Source organism: Coturnix japonica, chromosome 5, assembly GCF_054131305.1.
Source record: "Coturnix japonica strain WE chromosome 5, WE-NBRP24, whole genome shotgun sequence".
Classification (NCBI taxonomy): domain Eukaryota; kingdom Metazoa; phylum Chordata; class Aves; order Galliformes; family Phasianidae; genus Coturnix; species Coturnix japonica.
In genome coordinates, this window is record NC_140667.1 from 13,778,629 (window position 1) to 13,797,628 (window position 19,000).

Sequence of the window (19,000 nt, forward strand, 5' to 3'; positions counted from 1 at the left end):
TAGCTGCCTGGAGATGGTCTGTTTTTCTGCTGCTTCTACAAGTGAAAACCAGCATCTGTGTGGCTGACTCATGACTGGTCCTTCCCTTTAGCCTGTAAAGCAAATGAGAATACATCAAATGAGAATATACCAAATATACCACATAGTTCAAGAAACATATAGATGTGGTACTTAGAAACATGGTGTAGTGGACAATATTAGTAGCAGGTGGACAGTTGAACTAGATGGTCTCAGAATTCTTTTCCAACCTTAATGATTCTATGATGATTCTACAGCATGTCCAGGCATAAATTTCCAGGATGATTCTTAGAATGTACTCTTCGTCTCCTACATAAAAGAAACCAGAATCTTCCAAGAAATCACTTGTGTTGAAGTGGAATTTCTTCTCACTGGAAGATCTATGATCTCATGGAACTAAGGAAGATTGGCAGCAGTTGGGAGAACACATTTCTTTATCAAATGTGGAGAGTGGGGCTAGCCAGAAGCATAGCAAAATGTGACATACAACGCTTTCTGTCTTTTTATCAACCTGCAACAGAAACATGCTTCAATATGGAAGTTGTTGCACTAGAAATATCAAAAATACTTTGATTTCTACTATTTCTTGAGCTTTCTCAAAGTTGAAGTCCTGGCATAAGAAAAAAAAATGCAAGTGTTTTGGTTTTTTTTTACTGTTTTAGAGACAAGTTTGTGAAAGGAATGCAACTATGAATATGGCTTATGTAGTCTAGTTGGAAGGTAGTCTGTGAGGTTGCCACTTAGGAGCACACAGGTTTACCGTAGCCTGAAAAGACTGAGTTAATTTAGGAAATCTGGCTTAGGAAGGAGGCTTCTTAATTTGAACTTGTCTTCCATTAAAATACCTCCCACTCTGCAAAACTGATGCCAGAAGACGAAATATAAGAAACTGTTCAACATTTCAGCTTTTTGCAGGACCTAAAGTTCACTACAGTTTTCTTTCCTACGACTTTAGAGATTGCCAATCTACTTCTGCCTTCTCTTTTCACAGTATCTGAGTTTGCTTTGCTAAACAAGCGCAAACAGTGTATAACAAGCACCGTAACTACATGATTATTTACTCAGGGCTTTGCCTTTGCTGAAGTCCTTTGATTGGGGTTTATGTGCAGAGTTCCATGTGCTTAGTTCGGTGAAGTTTGGTTTAGCAAAGTACAGTTAACAGTAAACACATGGAAAATTCTATCTTGCCCTTCCTCTCCCATAGCATGAAATTATGATATCCTAATATTAAATTACATCATGAAACAAGGTAGCAATTAGATCAGTAATCTTTTCCTTGTGTTCCTTTGTGGGGGGTTGTTCTTGTTTTGCATGGGGCTTTTTTCTCTGCTTCTGAATCCCATCCTCCTCAGCTCACATAGCAGCAGTGTTTTTTTACACGCTGCTAACACGCATTTGCCTTTCTGGCCTTGGAGCTCTTGAAATAATTGTCCAGCAGTAGTTCGCGAAAGAAGTGTTCACTTTAAAAGAAAATCTTCTGACAATTTCTCCCTCTATTAATGCTAGATTCATATAAACAGCACTGAGTTTCCAGGGCAGCCCCAGTTAATTGGGAAGAAACTGTCCAAGATTTAAATTACCTTGGAGATGACACCACCTGGAAATAAAACCCATGTACTTCCAGACATGGTGCATACTTCACCTTGCTTCCAGTGAAGCATGTACCTATTGTAAATGAAGACTTGGGGTGCATCTCAGGGAATACTTGTGGGCAACCTCAGCAAATTAGAGTAGCCGAGTGTTTCAGAGCTGTGCCCCAGCTGCAGTGCTCTTTATTCATGTGGCGATTGCACCTTCTCTGAGCTACAGTCAACGTGCTCAGATTTGCTCAAGCACACTGTAGTGGTCTCCTTTGCCGGGCTCTAAGACTGCTGCTGCCTAGGAAGGATTCGCTTGAGCTTCAGATCGCCTCAGAGGAGCCTGCATCTGAGGCAGGGACTGAAAACCACAACCTCTAGAGATCAAGGCAATGATCTTGCCGTGGATAAATTATAGCTCTAATCTGTCCTTGGGATATTTCAGCCTGCCACTATCTGCCCTTCCTTCCCTTAGCCTGCCTGTGGCAGAGGGGTTTGAACTCGATGATCCTCGAAGTCCCTTCTGACCCAGACCATTCTATGATTGTATGACTGATTCTGTGACTTAGGAAGGCAACAATAGTTTTAAGATTAATAAAATAAGAAACAAACCTAATAGAAGCTCTTTGCCGTCAACTGAAATGGAAAACTAGACAGAAAGTATAGGAGGAATACGGGTCTCAGGTTTGAAGACACGCCTGTGTTTCAGCTGATCTGCCACCCAGACAAATGCTGCTGGAGTTTTTTGCTGCTGCTCCTTTTTGCTGAACTCTAAAACTTCCTGGAGAACAGAGAAATTCTTGGAGGACAGCTCATCCTCTTCTAGTACCAATGTTTTTTGTGCAGTCAGTAACCTTTTATGTCTCATTTGGGAGATTGGGACCTTCTCTGCAGCCCCTTAAGGGGCTAATAAATTTTTCTGAGGTGTTTCTTCAGTTACTCTCCTGGGTTTTTCAAATACATCTGAGATTGTATCCTGCAGATGCCACAGTTCTTGCTTAAGACGTTAAATACTCTGTGGGTCAGGAAGGGAAAGTCTCTGTTTGCTTTCAAGGGGGCTGTGGGAAGGGCCAAAATCACTGCTCACTGCCACTAATATTCTCTTTGAAGCTTTGCAGAAGTAATGCTTCTTGCCTTCCTCTCCCTCTAAGAGATACTTGTGGATTTCTCTGCTAGAAAAGGTTTTAGCTGTTCCAGATTTGATTTGGTCATCCAGTTCAACACAGGTGTGAACTGAACTGCAAAGTTCTGAGGTGACAGAGTGCAGAAAGGAGGTTTGACACGTACAGTTTGACCTGGAACTGCAAAGCACTTGTAAGTAAGAATTCTCTGACGGTGCCTGCTCTTGGGAAACTACTTATAGGTAGCACAGCAAAACCAAAGGAACTGCTGTATTACTAAGCGCTGTAAAGAACACTGTGTTGTGCATATGTATCAATCACCTGAAGAATTTATTTTAATGCCTACTAAAAGTATACAAGTCCAGTGGGGAAATATCTGCATCTGTTAATTTCAGAAGTAAAACTCTTCACCTGATAAAATACAAACTCCCTGTTGCAGGCTGCAGGCTTTTTACTGCCGCTGAAGTCATGTTACATTCTTAGTCTTACACTGCCCTCCAGTGGCAATGCCAAAATCTGCAGGGATACTGTTTTCACTGGATCTTCTAACTCCTGTAACTAGGAGTTTGCCCATTACTAGGAGGGACAGAAAGAAAACCCTGCAGTGGCATCAAAATGGTACAGTTTACCTTTTTCACAGGAAACAAGACTAGTCTGTTCATGCCATGAATCTGCTTGTCTCCTGGAGCTATTGACTCCAGCCAAATTGAGTTGCAAAAATGAAGATCTCGAGGACTGCCAGACATAATCAGGTGTTTTTTTTTTTTTAAAAAAAAAAAAGTGGTCTTAAAAACAACTCAGGGAAGAGTATTGTCAGCATAGAAGCTTCTAGAAAACAAACAAACAGAGAAAGTGAACTGTTGCCATAGAACAAAAGCCTCAGTCACGTCTCACAGTGAATCAAGAAACAGAAACCCTTAGAATCCCATGCTGAAGTAGAAATCAGGCTTCATTGGTGTTGGAGCTTGCTACCTTAAGTAAGTAAACTTTTTACTTAGATCTGCTATCTCTTCCCCCCCATATCTCTATAGACAGTATTCTGAAGATGCAAAATGTTTGGTGTTTTATTTTCAGTACATCCCTACTGGTTTCTGTCTTTCAAGCTGTAAAACATTTGGCAGGACTTGTAGCAGCATAGAACGGGGTCAAAAGTTCTAGGACTTCGGGTACCAAATTTGCTTGTGTTCAAGATGGTGGCACAAGAAGAGTTACTGTTAGCTCTCAGAAGGTTAAGACAACTACTGTTCATCAATAGAGGCAAAAATAACACAAAGCACAATGTCTGCACGCTGCAAGTGTGTGCTACTCTAATTGTACATCAGCTGTCTTCAACAGAGCCTTCCAGCTCTCAGCTAATGCCTTCATTACTGTAGCATCCTAAAATATGTGCTCTCAGACTCACTGCTGTGGTATTCTTTGGCTGGGAACCTGTGTAAATATCGTTGCTTGACCTCTAAACACACCTGCCTTTAGACATGCTAACAGTAGTCTACAAATCATAGTTACTAAGTGTCGGTTTAAGTACCAGTTATTCCAGTTTTCATTCGTGGTCTTGTTGATACCTCATTTAAGTATGGCAGAACAAGGGACCCGTGGAAAAAAAAAAAAAAAAAGAAAGAAAGAAAAAGGAAAAAAAAAAAAAAAAGCTGAAATGTCTGATTAATTTGTTCTGGAGAAAGGCTTACATTAAATTCTGGATCTATTTAGCTTCAAAAACAGAAGAAAAGAGGATAAGAGACTTAACCAGATTTTAGACTTAACAGGCTCTTTCTATTGTATGTCTTGAACCCTGAAGCTAAATTTGGGGCTTTGGGACCATCTTTTCTGTTTCCTTAGGAAGGTGTTTTTCACCTGTACGTGTTGTGTACTCTGTCAGTCTCTGCACTTCAGTTTTTGGGTTCTTATTTGCAAGTGTCTTAATCATTACTAAAATTTCAAAGCTTAGCATGTATTTTGTAGAAGTCTCCATTTTGGAAAGGTGCATTCTAAGAGTCATTTTTTACAGTGACAGCTTTTCTTTCCTTGCAGATATTTTAAGCTGTACACTTCAGACCTGAGTAATGTGTTATAGCTAGATCCTTTCTGGGCCTGTTTCTCCTTGCTAAAGTTGTATAGGTATCCTCTCTTTATAAATTATGAGTATGAGTAGAAATAGGCTAATAAGGAAATAGGCTAATAAGGAAATAGACTATTCTATAAGTCTTTGGAAGCAAAACCATAAAGAGATGATTTGGTAACAGCTGAGAACAAACTTATCAAGCTCTAGAGAGAAGAAGTTTATGATCGTTTCCTTCATGTAACATTGATAGCTGTTTGCAGAACAGCAGCCAGGTATTTCTGCCTTTTCTGAAGAAATTCAAATGTGGTTTCCAAGGACATGGAGCTGTAGAAGGAGAATAAATTGAGACAAATATCACAGAAAATAGTATGCATGGAGGAAATGTCACTTTTTGTGAGTAGTAAATAGTATTTTGGAGCAGAGCATAGAATCAATCACAGGAGAATGCAGGTGGAAGCAGGACTCCAGAGGCCATCTCAGCCAACATTTAACTAGAGCTGGGTGCTCAGGGCTGTGTTCAATCAATTTTTGAACGCTACCAAGGATGGAAATTCTGCAGCTACTCTGTATAAGCTGGCCTGGTATTTGACCACTTAAATGGTTTAAAAAAGCCACACACATAAAAGATAAATCTGTATGTCAAGTAAGAATTTCCCATGTTCCCATGTTTGCTGCCTCTTCCACTGTGCACCAATACAAACAGTCTGGCTTCATTTTCTCCACGATCTCTGTAAGATCTACCCTTTTCTAAGATTAAACTCTGTTCCACAGCCTCTGTTCAGCTGTCATGTGTTCTGCCTCCTGATCTCCTCGGTGGAGCTCTGCTAGACTTGCTTCAGTACATCAATAATTTTCTTGTGAACGGAGACTGTATGGGAAATTGGTAATCACAGCCTGAACCTCTGATTAATCAGCTGAGGCAAGTGTCAGGTCAGCTGTGGGAGCACAGGTGAGAGTAATTTAGGTCTCCTCTAGACCTCATTTAAGGGCTGACCACCACTAAGGCAGCTTTTCTTGGAGCTTGCTTCTTGGTGAAGATTGCCTCAGTGTTTCCTAGCAGACCAAGGGCTTCCATGATGGGTGAGTTTTTCCTGTAAATAATCTTTTGGGTATTTATTACTATGTTTATATTATTGTCACTGTACAGAGACCAAAACTGGACAGAATATTCTGTATGAAGGTGTACTTTATATTGAACAGTGTTGAAATATCACTTAGAAAATACCAGTGTCAAGTTTTTTTCTAATCAGATTTACTGAATTTATTAATTATGTTTATGGAATTTTTTTTTTTTTTTATGCTGCTGGGTTGAGGCCTGGCAAACAAAAATCTGTCTTTTCTAACACAATCATCATTGTTTTTACCTTGAACTGGGAAAATGTTATTGCTCATATCACACACGTATTTTAGTTATACTTTAGAACGAAACAATAATGTGTCCTTGCTCTGCTGTTTTTTCTTCCTTAGAAGAAAAGCAACCAAAACCATCATGGGTATTTTATAACGAGTAGCTTAACAGGTTTCCAGAATCAATTATTTTTAGTTGTCTCAGAGTTTCTCTTTCAAGAGCCAGTACTCAGACCAGAAAATTATTTCACCTGGATAGACTAGGCAAAGGAACAAATGAAATCTTATTTCCAGGACTGAAATCCCTCATTTACTCAGTGTCTTGGACAAGGCCCCGAGCTGTCTGATTTAATTGAGCTGAATTGTTTTTTTAAGTTGAGGGTAGGATTAAGTAAACTCCAGAGGTACCTTCCAACATCAGTATTTCTGTGTTTCTGTGATTCATATCAGAGCTCTCTCTGATTAAATGTGTACTGATTGTAGTTCTTCCCAGTCTTGTGCTGGCAGAGCAGAATGTAGAATGGGCCTGTAGGATTTTTCTCGAAGTGATAGTCTCATCCTTATTACCTTTATGATTCTTCATGAGTAAGATGGAGAAAGTCTTGAAGCAGCAGCAAAAGTAAGAACACTTTTTCAAAGTAGTTTGAGGGAATATCTTACCATGAGATGTGTCACAGCTGCAGGGACCAACCAAAGATTGTGAAAGCAGATTTGCTAGCCTGAAAGACCCATTTTATATCTCCAAAATGATTCCCAGTACCTGAAATCTGTGCTGACTTATGTTTCTGTAGAAGTGAATCATAAAGCCTTTTCTTCCTTTTCCATTCTTATTTGCCTCAGATATTTTGAATTTGTTTTGCTGTATTATTAAAATAGCACATTTAATACCCTGAAAACACTGACCAAACATAGATCCAACAGAAGAACCTAAATGCTTCCAGTCCCTTGATTTTTGGAACTGTTTTACCTTCAGGTCTGAAAAAGATAATCACAAAGATTGTGGCTAAAATGGAGTGGAATAATTGCAGTGGTATTTTATCCATTATATCCATTTTATACATATAAAGTGTATTTTATCCATGACTTTTTTGATATTTACAGAATTAGGGTTTTGTCTTCATTTTATCTGGCTGTAGCCAATTTGGGCTTTTGTAGCCATCTCTAACACAAAGGTTGTTCCTCCTGTTTAACATGCTTCATTTGTCTGTGTACAGAAGAGGCCATAATTGGTGCTTTTGGCAAAACTGATGAAAGTCTCACTATCTGAAGGGTTTCCTATGTGTCTCTTTCCCTCCAGGTGTCAAAATCTTTGAATTTAAAAAAATAGAGGATCATTGTTACATAATTTAATGTTACCTGGCTAGCATCCAGTTGATCAAGGGCTTTTATTCTTGATTTTAGTCAGGATTTAGCACATCTAGACATTCCATCCAGCACAACTGTTTATAAGCTTTTGTATTTCTAGGTGACTCTTTTGAAGTTCTTTTTGCTGATTTCAGATAGAGTTGCTCTTGCAAAGGTCATCACATATCAAACAAAAGCAGTGCTTGATTAAATCTGTAGATTTGACTTGAAAAATAAAAATCCTTTCCTCTCAAAATTTTACAGATGCTCATAGACAAATCTTGCCTGTCTTTCATGCACATAAATATTACACCTTATTAAATGATTCTTTCCAGATCAAGTGTGGATGCTTTTCTTCCTCGTGTCTTATTGCACCTGTTTTTATTGATAGTTTAGAGATTATTACTGCAGTCTTCCTCCTCCACTGGTCTACACTGGCTTCAACAGCAAGATTTAGAATCACATGAACTGAAGGGTCTGCCTACTGGGTACAAAGGTATGTCTCATAAAGCTGAGACTTCCCTCCTCCCTTAGAGGAAGAGGTCCAAGACATACTTGTACTATGTAAGTTATATATATGATGATGTAGTTGTATATGTAAGTTATATGTATATAAATGTGGAGATGGTGGGTTAGGATGCTTTTATCACCTCAAAAATAAGTCTCCCTACCAGAAAACTTTAAGATGCAGGTGTCATTTTCAAACAGGGTTTTATAGTTGTCCTTAATGCTTATTAATGGTATTTTTTGGTGTGATAATTCGAGTGGAAACGCTTCACAATTTTCCAAATGAAAGCTTTGATTTATTTTTTTTTTTAAGTGCTTTGGTCCTGACTTCTATATACTGCCAGAAAACAGGTTATACACCCTGTGTGTGAGTGTGGCAGTACAACAGTTTCCTGTATATACCTACACAGAAGAGGAAACTGAGATACTGACTTACAGTGTGTAGTAGCCAACTGTGCCTATTGCTTTGATTTAGGGAGGGTACTTTACTGTTGCCACTGCATTTTAGGAATCATTTCAGCTTTTGTAGGAAAGCTTTCAATAACTGGGGGAAATACATGCTGCTGTGTACTGTGAATGGATAAGCTGCAAGCTGGGGATTGGGAGGGGAGGTAGAAAGGGAGGGAGATTGTGGGCTTAGCATGTACACACTGAAAATGAGCTAGAATGGACAGTAAGGTGACAATTTTAGCCTTTTTTATTGTGTTCTTGGGGAAATAAGAGGTAACTTGCAATCCCTGGAAGGCCTGTTGGCTGAAGGGTTCGTCTTTATGTTTTGGAACATGCGTTTTTTTCCCCATTTCTCTGTATTTTAAAAACCAGGCATGTCAGATTCTGGAAGTAGATCAAAATGCGGGTTCGCACACTACTTTGTTACCAAGGCCGTGTTTCTAGCAGGGAAGTTGCTCTATATTGAAACATCAGTCTGGTTAAGATCACTTTGTGGGTGCACCCAGTACTCACTTGCCTAGACTGTGTTTGCATTGGCATCCTATGCAGTAAGAAACGGTTAAGCCAGTAAAGATATGGGAAGGTTCTTGCACCAATTTAAGTGTGTGGTTTTGTAGTTGCTGCATAAAAACCATGACAGCTTTTCTCTTAGAAACAATGCCTTAGTTTAGCATGTCTGCTCATCTGAATTGGAAAAATAATAATGCAGGCTGTGAATTTTTTCTATTGCTTTGCAAAATGGCCTGTTTTCTTACTTAATCCTTTATAACCTTTATTTCTCTCTACTTCACATTAGATTTTTGTCTTGGGGATTTTTTAAGCAATAAAAGGTATGGATGTTCCCGATTTTAAAAACAATCTATATTGTTTGAAGGACTTTCATTTTGCTCTGTATTTTTTTCTAAATATTAAATATTCTAAATATTAAATATTAAAAAGGAATCTGCTTTTTCACATGCCTTCTTCTCTTTCCCACATCAGCAGTAGCTCGAACAACAGTGGCCTGTGTATCCAGTACTAGAAGATGGGAACAAAGATGATGAATGTCCTTGAGTATAACTAAACTGAGATCATAGTGGTGTATTTTGAAGTAGGGAGCTCAGCAATGAATTTGTGTAAAAATAAGTAGATGGCTAAAAACAACTGCCATCAATGTGTGCGGGCTCATTTGAGGGCTAGTCTCTGCAAGGAGAAGGTTGTATCCTGGTGAGGAAGATTCTACAGCCAGAGATCCTATTGTCAGTCAGGTGAGTCAGCAATTTTCTGTATGAGATTTATTTATTTGTGTGTGTGTGTGTGTGTTCCTGATGGTGCTTTGCCTGGTACTGTAAGGAACTTCTCAGAAGCAGTTTCACTGTTTCCAAGTACTGATGTTATTGGTAATGTGGTTGAGTCTGCTTTATCTAATAATAATTACTGACCTCATAGCATGCTCCCTTTCCTCTTTGAGATGCTTTTTTGGGCTTTTGTATGTAGAGCAACCACTTTTTTTTGTTTGTTGGGTTTGTAGGAACTTCTGGCTCTTGTGACCTTTTTCACTTGCCCTGTTCAGCAGGAGGTAGCCAACAGGTCTGAGAATTGTTAAGGGAAGGTGTAGAGATAAACAATGTGTTTTCTAATGCCATAGTTTTACAGGAAAAGAAGATAAAAACCCAAAATGCTCAGAGCCCAAGTCACTTTAACAATAAACATGGGTTTTTGGAGGCGTCTATGCTATGGAGCTGTTGGTTTTGTTTGTTTGTTTTAGGAGTTACTCTAGCATTGTGTGGTTTTACAATTATACAGTTGATAGGCAAACAGAGGTTAAACAGATGTTTTTTATGAAAGATTACTATGATAGAAAGATAATCTACGACAAATGGAAAATGCTCACTGATGTTGATGGTTCACAGTGAATTCCACAAAGGTACAATTTCCTGAGGAAGAGATTCTGCCTTAGTGGTAGTCAGCCCTTAAATAAGATCAATAAATATAGTGACAGAAACTGTAGAATTTTCTGAGGTGGTGTTGTTGTGCTGGACAGATTTCAAGCTTAAATTTGGAGTTGTCTGTACAGCGAGTTTAACATTTCCTATTAAATTGAACTGTCTTTTCTCCTAAATACAATACATCAAACAAAATATACAGATACCTCTTAGGTACACTGTGGTTTTGCAAATCTGCTTCCTTTTTTTCTAGGATAAAATAAAAAAAAAAAGCCTGTTCCACATAGAGGGTTATTTCACATTAAGCAGCTCCTGTTCGTACTTTTATGTTTGGAGAATGTTGCTGTTCTTTAGTAAAGAGCCCTGGGAGACTCACTTTTTGCTAGGCCAGAATGCTGCAGATTTTTGCTGGCATATCATTGTATTAATGTTCCTTCTAGGTTTGTTTAAAGTGTCTCTGCTTTGAAACTGAAGAGGTAATGGGGCAGCATAGCAGAATGTCACCATTTGTTTCCAGTAAAACCTACCACACTTAATAAAGAAATCAAAAGCTTCTGACAAAAAAGATGACCTTTAAGCAGTGTATATTTTATTAGAACACCTGTTCATGGTACTTGCAAGTGCATTTCATGATTTTTCTCTACAAAAACAAAATGTGAGGACAGCATTTCAGTACTTAAAATAGTGTGTAAGATAAGTGCCATAGACAATAAGTCTTGATTAGCTCTAGAATGCAATGTGTTTTTAAAGTGGGTTTATGCTTAGAAACTTTTTATTTGAAACTTTTTTTCATTATAAGCCTGGGTGGCATCATTTGAATATTGTGATCTAATGGGCTGGTTGCCAACTGATGCTCGGTCTTTTCTGTTTTCTGCAGGTCATCTTGCAGGTGTCCTTATGCAACCTGTTTTGCTTTCTCTTCAGCTCACAAGAATTTTAAGTAGTTTCTCTTGTCATCAAGAGTACAAATTCCAATAAAGATGCTTTGGCCCCTCTCGAAGCAGTACCAGATCAGGTAATATAGTCACATAAAAGTAATGTTTTTGCTGTACAGAAACAGTTATTTGCGAGTTTTCAAATTTATATCTCAGATCTAATGTGTGTGGGCAAAATGCTGCCAGCTGGCAAAGCAAGGCTTGGGCTTGCACTCTGCCTTGGGCCTAACTTGAAAGCAGAGCTCTAATAAGCTGTGTTCCTCTCTACTGTGTTTGGGAACTTCTGTGCAGGACTTCAAGTGATAGACAGTCACAGACACTGCAGTTAGTCAGAAGTAATGTGCATTAAGTGAATGTCTTAACTGCTCTCATCTGTGGTTCTTTTACTTACCTATAGGTATGATGCTCTCGTGTCGCACACTTTGTCTGCTGACATCTGGTCATGTGCTGCTTTGCTTGCTGAGCTCTAAACAATAGATCTCGGAATGGAATTATAATGTGTAGCATTGAGATAAATGTGATCCTGTGACTTTTAGCTTTCAGTAGTGCTAGGTCTAGCTTCAGTACTGCTAAGATTTCTAGCAATTGAACTTCATTTTCAGTCACTTATTTCTGATATTTTACATTATTATTATTATTTAGCTCTTTTGGGTAGGAATCTGTAGTAAGTGCATTTGGAATAAAAGGGATTTTCTGCTTTGTACATGACCAGCTGTTGTAGTGTTGGTTTCAGATAGTGAGGGACCTAAGATCGCTCTTTGGTATTTCTTGCTGTGATAGTGAAAGGAAGATGTGATTTTATATTTCTTTTCAAACAATTTAAACTATATTGTCTTGTAAAATTAAAGGCATATATGACTCCACACTATTGCTTTTAGATTTTTATCTTGCAAAAGGCTTAACTCCTGTTTTAAGAAATGAGTGCCCAGTGTAGTTATAGCCAAAATGTTTGTGTGCTAATATTCACCTTATAGATGAATTATTTTACGATCAAATGATAGGCAATAAAAGTAGATGATAGTGGCTCCATTAAGTGATAGTTCTAAATGCTGCCATGTATATGTATTTCTGGGAGAACTAAGGCAAAGGTCTATTTTCTTTTCCTGTCTGGAGCTTGAGGAACGCAGAGTTGGTCTGATAATAATGGGGAGAAAACAAACAAAAACAGTGATTGAGTTTCACTCTGTAATCCTCTAAAATGATGAACACTAAAACAACAGCACTGTTGACTGTGGGGGAGCTCTGGTATCTTGACTTACGCTCAAGTGCTGAGGAAGGAGGGGGCTGTCACGGGTGCAGGTATGTCCATCTGTGCTGAGGGAGCTGATGGGTGTTTTCTGAATTGCTCTCTGTCATTTTTTGACAGGTCTTGGAGAACAGAAGAGGTGCCTGAAGACTGGAGGATAGCCAGTGTCACTACAGAAAGGGCAAGAAGGAGGATCTGGGAAACTACAGGACAGTCAGTCTCACCTCTGTTCCTGGGAAAGTGACAGAACAGCTTGTTGTGAATGCTATCTCCAAGCAATTGGAAGAGAAGGTCATCAGGAATATTCAATGTGGATTCATCAAGGGGAAATCAGGCTCAACCAACCTCATAGCCTTCTATGATGGCATCTCTGGCTGGGTAGATGAGAAGAGAGCAGTGGGTATTGTCTATGTTGACTTCAGCAAAGCTTTAGATATTGTCTTTCATGTTGTTCTGATAACAAAGCTGATAAAGTGTGGGATAGATGAGTGGACAGTGAGGTGGCCTGAGGACTGACTGACTGGCTGAGCTCTGAGGGTGGTGATCAATGGTGCAGAGTCCAGTTGGAAACCTGTGACTAGCAGTGTTCCCCCAGGGCTCTGTGACGGATCTGGTCTTGTTCAATATCTTCATTGATGACCCTGATGAGGAGTTAGTGTCCACTCTCACAAGTATGTCAATGATACAAAGCTGGGAGGAATGGCTGACACACCTGATGGCTGTGATACTGTTCGGTAAGACCTGGACAGGTTGGAGAGCTGGGTGGTGAGAAATCATATGAAGTTTAACAGAAGCAAGTGTAGAGTCTTGAACCTGGGAAGAAATAAACACAAGTGTCAGTGCAGGTTGGTTCATGACCTGCTGGAGAGGAGCTCTGCATAGAAGGACCTGGGGGTCCTGGTGCATGGAAGGCTGGCCATGAGCCAGCAGTGTGCCCTTGTAGCCAAGAATGCCAATGGAATCCTGGGGTGCGCTTAGAGGAGCGTGGCCAGCCAGTTGAGAGCTGATCCTCCCTCTCTACTGTGCCCTTCTGAGGCCTCACTTGGAGTACCGCATCCATATCTGGGATCCCCAGTACAAAAAAGACAGGGATCTCCTGAAAACAGTCCCATGGAGGATGTGCCTGCACCACCTCCCCTATGTGTGGGTCTGTTCAGCCTTGAAAAGACTGAGAGGGGATGTGATTAATGTTTATAACTATTATAAGTGTGGGAGACAAAGGGACATGGCCAGCTTCTTTTTAGTGGTATGGGAATGGGACAAGGGGAAATGACTGTTAATTGGAGCATAGGAAGTTTTGTGCCAAGAAGCAAAAGATGGAGAGTGATGGAGCATTGGAATGGGCTAACCAGAGAGGTTGTGGAGTCTTCTCTGGAGATGTACCTGTGCAGAATGCTGTAGGCAGCCTGCTTTGGCAGGGGGGTTGGATTCTTTGATCTCTATAAGTCCCTTCTGACCCCTGCAGTTCTGTGATTGTAGGCATCAGGTGAGACAGTGACATGTATGAATGGTATAAAGTGTAAAGCTTCCTTCCATGGTATGTCTAAAGTTTCTGAAACCAAATTGAGATCATTTTGGTTTTTGCATCCAGTATTCAGTATTGTATCCAGTATTTTGCAACATGTTTCTGTATGCCTCTGTTAATAAAGTCTTCATAAGTTTGAATAACCTTCAGCAGACTCCTATACTTGTAATCAGTCATTATCGGCTTGAAGAAAATCTGTCTATACTGATTTTGACACAGGGCTGCTTCACAATATGTGCTTTCTGCTGTTGAAGTGCTAGTGCTGAAGTTTAGAAGATTCCTCTGCACTGCAGTCCTTAACAAACAATTCATGTCATTACAAATCAGTACATGGGCTGAGAACTGGTATGTTGTGGATTCCCATCAGTGATGCACACCACGGCTTGCTGAAGTCATGCTGAGATTGACACTACTCATGTGTGAGACTGAGATGTGTTGGGTCATGTAGCATTCATCTTGACAAATGTGATTATGAACATTAAGCAGAGGACCACATAGTAATACAAGCAACCTCTATGCAGTGATGGTGTTCTCTTTCTGTGTTTTGTCAGGATTTTATGCTGGTTGGTACTTGCTGGAATTATTGGTGTTCCTTCCATATTTCCTTCACACATGCAGTGGTATTTCTGAACCTACACGATTGTCAAATGAGTGAGATTTTTATTTGGAAACTTGGACTGAATTTTTTTCATTTTTCGTTATAGATAATTTGCTCATTCCATGTATTGTGCAGCTTTTTTTTTTTTTTTTTTTTTTTTTTCTGCCTTTGCAAATAAGCCTTGAAATAGAAGCAGTTTATCTCAATATGCTCTCAGGTCAGTGCACAAGTAACATTAAAGACACAGATCTGTATTTTGAGTACATGCGGTGTGCTGAACATATCCTTAGAGCACCTTTCATCCTAAGAATCATTCAGGTCTTCTCAGAGAGGGGTGCCCTTAAAGCAGTGATGTTGAGAGTACATTGGTTTTATACAGGCTTACAGTGTAGTGGCCTGCCAAATAATTTTTGGGAAGTGTTACTTTTTGAAATGTAGCTCAATGTCCTGCTGTGCTTTTGGGCAACTGGACAGGATGAACCTCTTGAGGTTCAACCAAATCAAGTGCGAGGTTTTAACCGTGGTCGTGCCAGCTCTTGCTTTCAATACATGCCAGGAGACAAAAGTATTGCGCACGGCCCTGTGGAAAACAATTTGGGGGGTACTGCTGCACAGCAAGGTGGATGTGAGCCACCAGTGTGCCCTTACAGCCCAGAAATTTAACTGTGTCCTGGGCTGCATCAAAAGAAGCGTGATCCATAGGGCAAGGGAGGTGGTCCTGCCCCTCTGCTCTGCACTGGTGAGATGTCACTTGGAGTTCTGCATCCAGATGTGGAATCCTAAGTACGGGAAAGCCAAGAAACTGTTGAAGCACATCCAGAGAAGGGCCACAGAAACAGTTTGAGGGATAGAAGACCTCTACAACAAGGACAGGCTAAGGGAGCTGGGGCTGTTAAGCCTGGAGAAGAGAAAGCTCCGAGGTGATTTGATAGGTAATGAAAGGCTGCTAATGTGGGGTGCTGAGAAATAAGGAGATAGACTCTTTAGGAGGGTCTGTTGTGGTAGGAGAAGGGGAAATAGTTTCAAACTAACAGAAAGGAGATAAAGATTAGTTATGAGAAAAAGGTGTTTTTAAAGTAAGGGTAGTGAGGCACTGGAACAGGTTGTCCAGAGAGGTGGTGGATGTGCCCTGTTCCTGGAGACCTTTTAAGTTCAGGCTGGACTGAGTGACCTAATCTAGCTGTAGGCATACCTGTTCATTGCAGGGGAGCTCAACTAGACAATGTTTAAAGGTCCCTTTCAACTCATATGATTCTATAACCCTGGCAATGTATGAATTTGTTTTCCCAATAATATTCTTATGGTGTAATTAGCATAGAAAATCATCCTCCAGAGTACAGCCATGTTCTGTTGGTTCTATTTATCTACGTTTCCAGAGTTTAGATATCTAGAGAAGAGCAATAAACAAATAGGAAGAATGATAGGGTGACACTAGAAGGATAAATCATTGCTGTTCTTCAGTATCAAACTGTAGGTGAAAAAGGGTTAGTACAGTCTTTTCCTGTGCTTTTTCTTTTTTCCATAAATTTCTTTTACCTGAGCTCAGGTAAGGGTCATTTGAATCAACTATTGATACCACAGCTCTGAGGTCAGTTTCTCTGTTCTTTTTTTTTTTTAGTGGAAATAAGTCTGGGGCATGCCCTTCACAAAGAGTCTCTCTGTGGTTAGGGTTAAGGTATTCTAAAAGTTATGTGGGCTGAAGTGAAGCTGATCTACATGACAGTTATAGACTTGAACAGTCTTGAATACAATAGGAAAGGACAGTGATTAAAGCAATGCAGCATAGTGCAGTGTCTCTTGGGAATGTATATTAAATATGGGATGGAACATAAACGGAAATGAGATGACTTCTGTACAGCTCACCTTAATTAAGTGATGTTCCCATGGAAATTAATTTGAGTATTTAAAGTAGGTATAAATATTGTCTGAACTTTCTCTCAGTGCCCAACCCAAACCCAGCTGTGCTCTCCTGGCTCTGTTACTTCCGAGTGTTTACATTTTGCTACTCATCCAGCTGGCTGTCACATTCTATCTTGACAGTGTTTAACACAGAGTTACATTTTAGTATCTTTCCAAACATGCACCAGCCAGTGCACCATGTTCCAGTCTGACTAAAGGCTTTTGAATTTCTTGCTACTCAAGTGGATTCTACTATTGTTTTACTAAATCAAGACCGTGAAGTACCACGATTTTGCCAGCCCTGTGTAATCCCCCTGAGCAACGAAGGTCAGAGTGTTAATTATTAATTATTTTACTTGGAAAAAAACAAAACAAACAAACAAAACCCCAGCATTTGTGTGGATTTCATATAGCTGTGGCTTTGACAATTGATGATTTTGTTTTTTATGTCCTCTTGGGAGAATTGGTATTGTTAGTGGGAAAACTGTTCAATTCTGCAGTTTGTAGAAGCCTGGGCTATCCTTTTTTTCATTGTCATACTAATTATTTAATTGCAATACCTATGTGGGGTTTTTTTTTGGTTTTTTTTGTTTGTTTGTTTGTTTTTTGTCTGTTTGTTTTAATTACTGTTAATTGAGATACGAGTGCTATCATACTATGGTATGACTAGCTATTATAGGTAAAAACATATTGCCTGGTTGTAAGCTTACTGCAAAGGCTGATACACAGAGTGGAAAATTTGACAGTTAACTTTCTATCAGCCTTAGAGCATCTGTATCTGTCAGTCTCTCCATTCAGGAAGGAGATGTCTGCATACTCCATCCCTTTCTTGTTGCCTTTGATCAGGAATTTATCTTGACTCCTGTTGGCAGGGCATTTTTTCTCGTTGTAAGTTTTGTTGAGACCAGTGCATCTAAGAAAGGGTCAGCTTGAATGACCCTTCAGTTCATATGGTCATCTGTTGTTTCTTTTCTTTCTTCCCAAGGGACAAGTGTGCTCTCACAAGTGGGATTTAGTTGTTTTAGTTGCAGTTGTTGTAGCTTTAGAAGTACATGCTAGAGACAACAACATAAAGATGTCTTGCATTTTTCACTATGTTTCTGATCACATCCACTTAGTGACTGCTTGAGGATGTTAAAAATGACTGGAAAATATTGTTTCTTGTTGTTTTTCAGAAACGAGTGAGCTACCAGTGAAATACAGTTTCCCATCCATGTGCTGTTGGAGGCCCTACTAAAAGAGCTCGGTTTTCAGACAAATTACATCTCAGTTTACAACACATTTCAGACAAGACAACGCCTGTCTTGTAGGTGATGTCAAATTATACCTGCAGAAATAAAAGGATGAAAGTGACTGTACCAGGTATCATCTGACACTGGGTCCAGAGTTTGTACCTGTTCCTTATGCTTCTTCATAGCAATGCAAGGAAGACATTTAGGTCTTGGAATCACTTAGAAACACATCCAGAATTTGAGTCATCCTCTGCTAAGCTAATAACTGAAATCGAGGAGGGCTCATATATCCTCTAAAATGGGAGCTGTTTATCATTGCTTTGGAATGCATTTTCTCAGGAGTGTTAATATATGTTTTCTTTCTTTGTATAAAAACTAAGATTTTTTTCTAGGTGCCTAAAAAGAACTTATGCTTTTAAGTTGCTTGGGTACTTCAGAAAATCTTGACCTTCAGTTATTTTGAAACTTTTTAAAGTAACAATCAACAAAAAAATATATATATTGATAGCAGATGTCAGATATCAGTTAGTTTGTTCTATCAGTTGTTATCAAATCCAATCTAGAATGAAACTATTAGAAGGGGCAATCAAACTTAAATCCTCCTAGAGATGTCTGAGCGTGATGATCCTTAAGCGAATATGAACTGGCTGTTCTGCTGCCACTTGGGTTTCTGGGATGACGGTTCTATTACCTTGCTTATCTTACTATTCAGTTCCTGACAAACGCTCTGGCTAGCCCAGGGCAAAACCATATCTAAAACTGAGTGAAGATCCTGAACAATACCTTGATGTGTTTATATTACTGCTATTCTCATGTGCTCTCTCTGATTAATTCCTTGTTGTCATTTTATGATTGTTATTCCATTTCACATCATGTAGTACACTGGGAGTTTAGAAGTGAATGTTGACTCAACATCAGAAGTGAATTTTGGTGGTATGGCAGTAGAGGTTAAACCTTCGACCAGTCTAACATTACATATTGTTGCTGTGTGACAGATGACAGCAGAGGAACACTGACAAAATGGCACCTGACATCCAGGAAGTGCATATAAAGTAAAAGTGTGTCATTCTTCTGTGAGTGTGGGGGGGAATGTCACCCACTGACCTTCATTGGTGCTTGCTGAACACTTGTGGGTGTGAGCACAGATAAGGTGATGTGTAGTGAACTTCAGTGGTGATAGTGACTGTGGGTTATGTGTGCTGGTGCAGATTTTGATG

At 39.5% G+C, this 19,000-nt stretch overlaps 1 long non-coding RNA gene across 1 annotated transcript; it reads left to right on the plus strand.

Moving 5' to 3' along the window:
- Positions 1 to 3,577: 3,577 nt before the first annotated feature.
- On the plus strand, positions 3,578 to 14,200 carry LOC146760687 (uncharacterized). Its single transcript, XR_014947038.1, has 4 exons — positions 3,578 to 3,693; positions 9,405 to 9,670; positions 11,273 to 11,363; positions 12,650 to 14,200. It is a non-coding gene; the product is annotated as an uncharacterized LOC146760687 (long non-coding RNA).
- Positions 14,201 to 19,000: the final 4,800 nt, after the last annotated feature.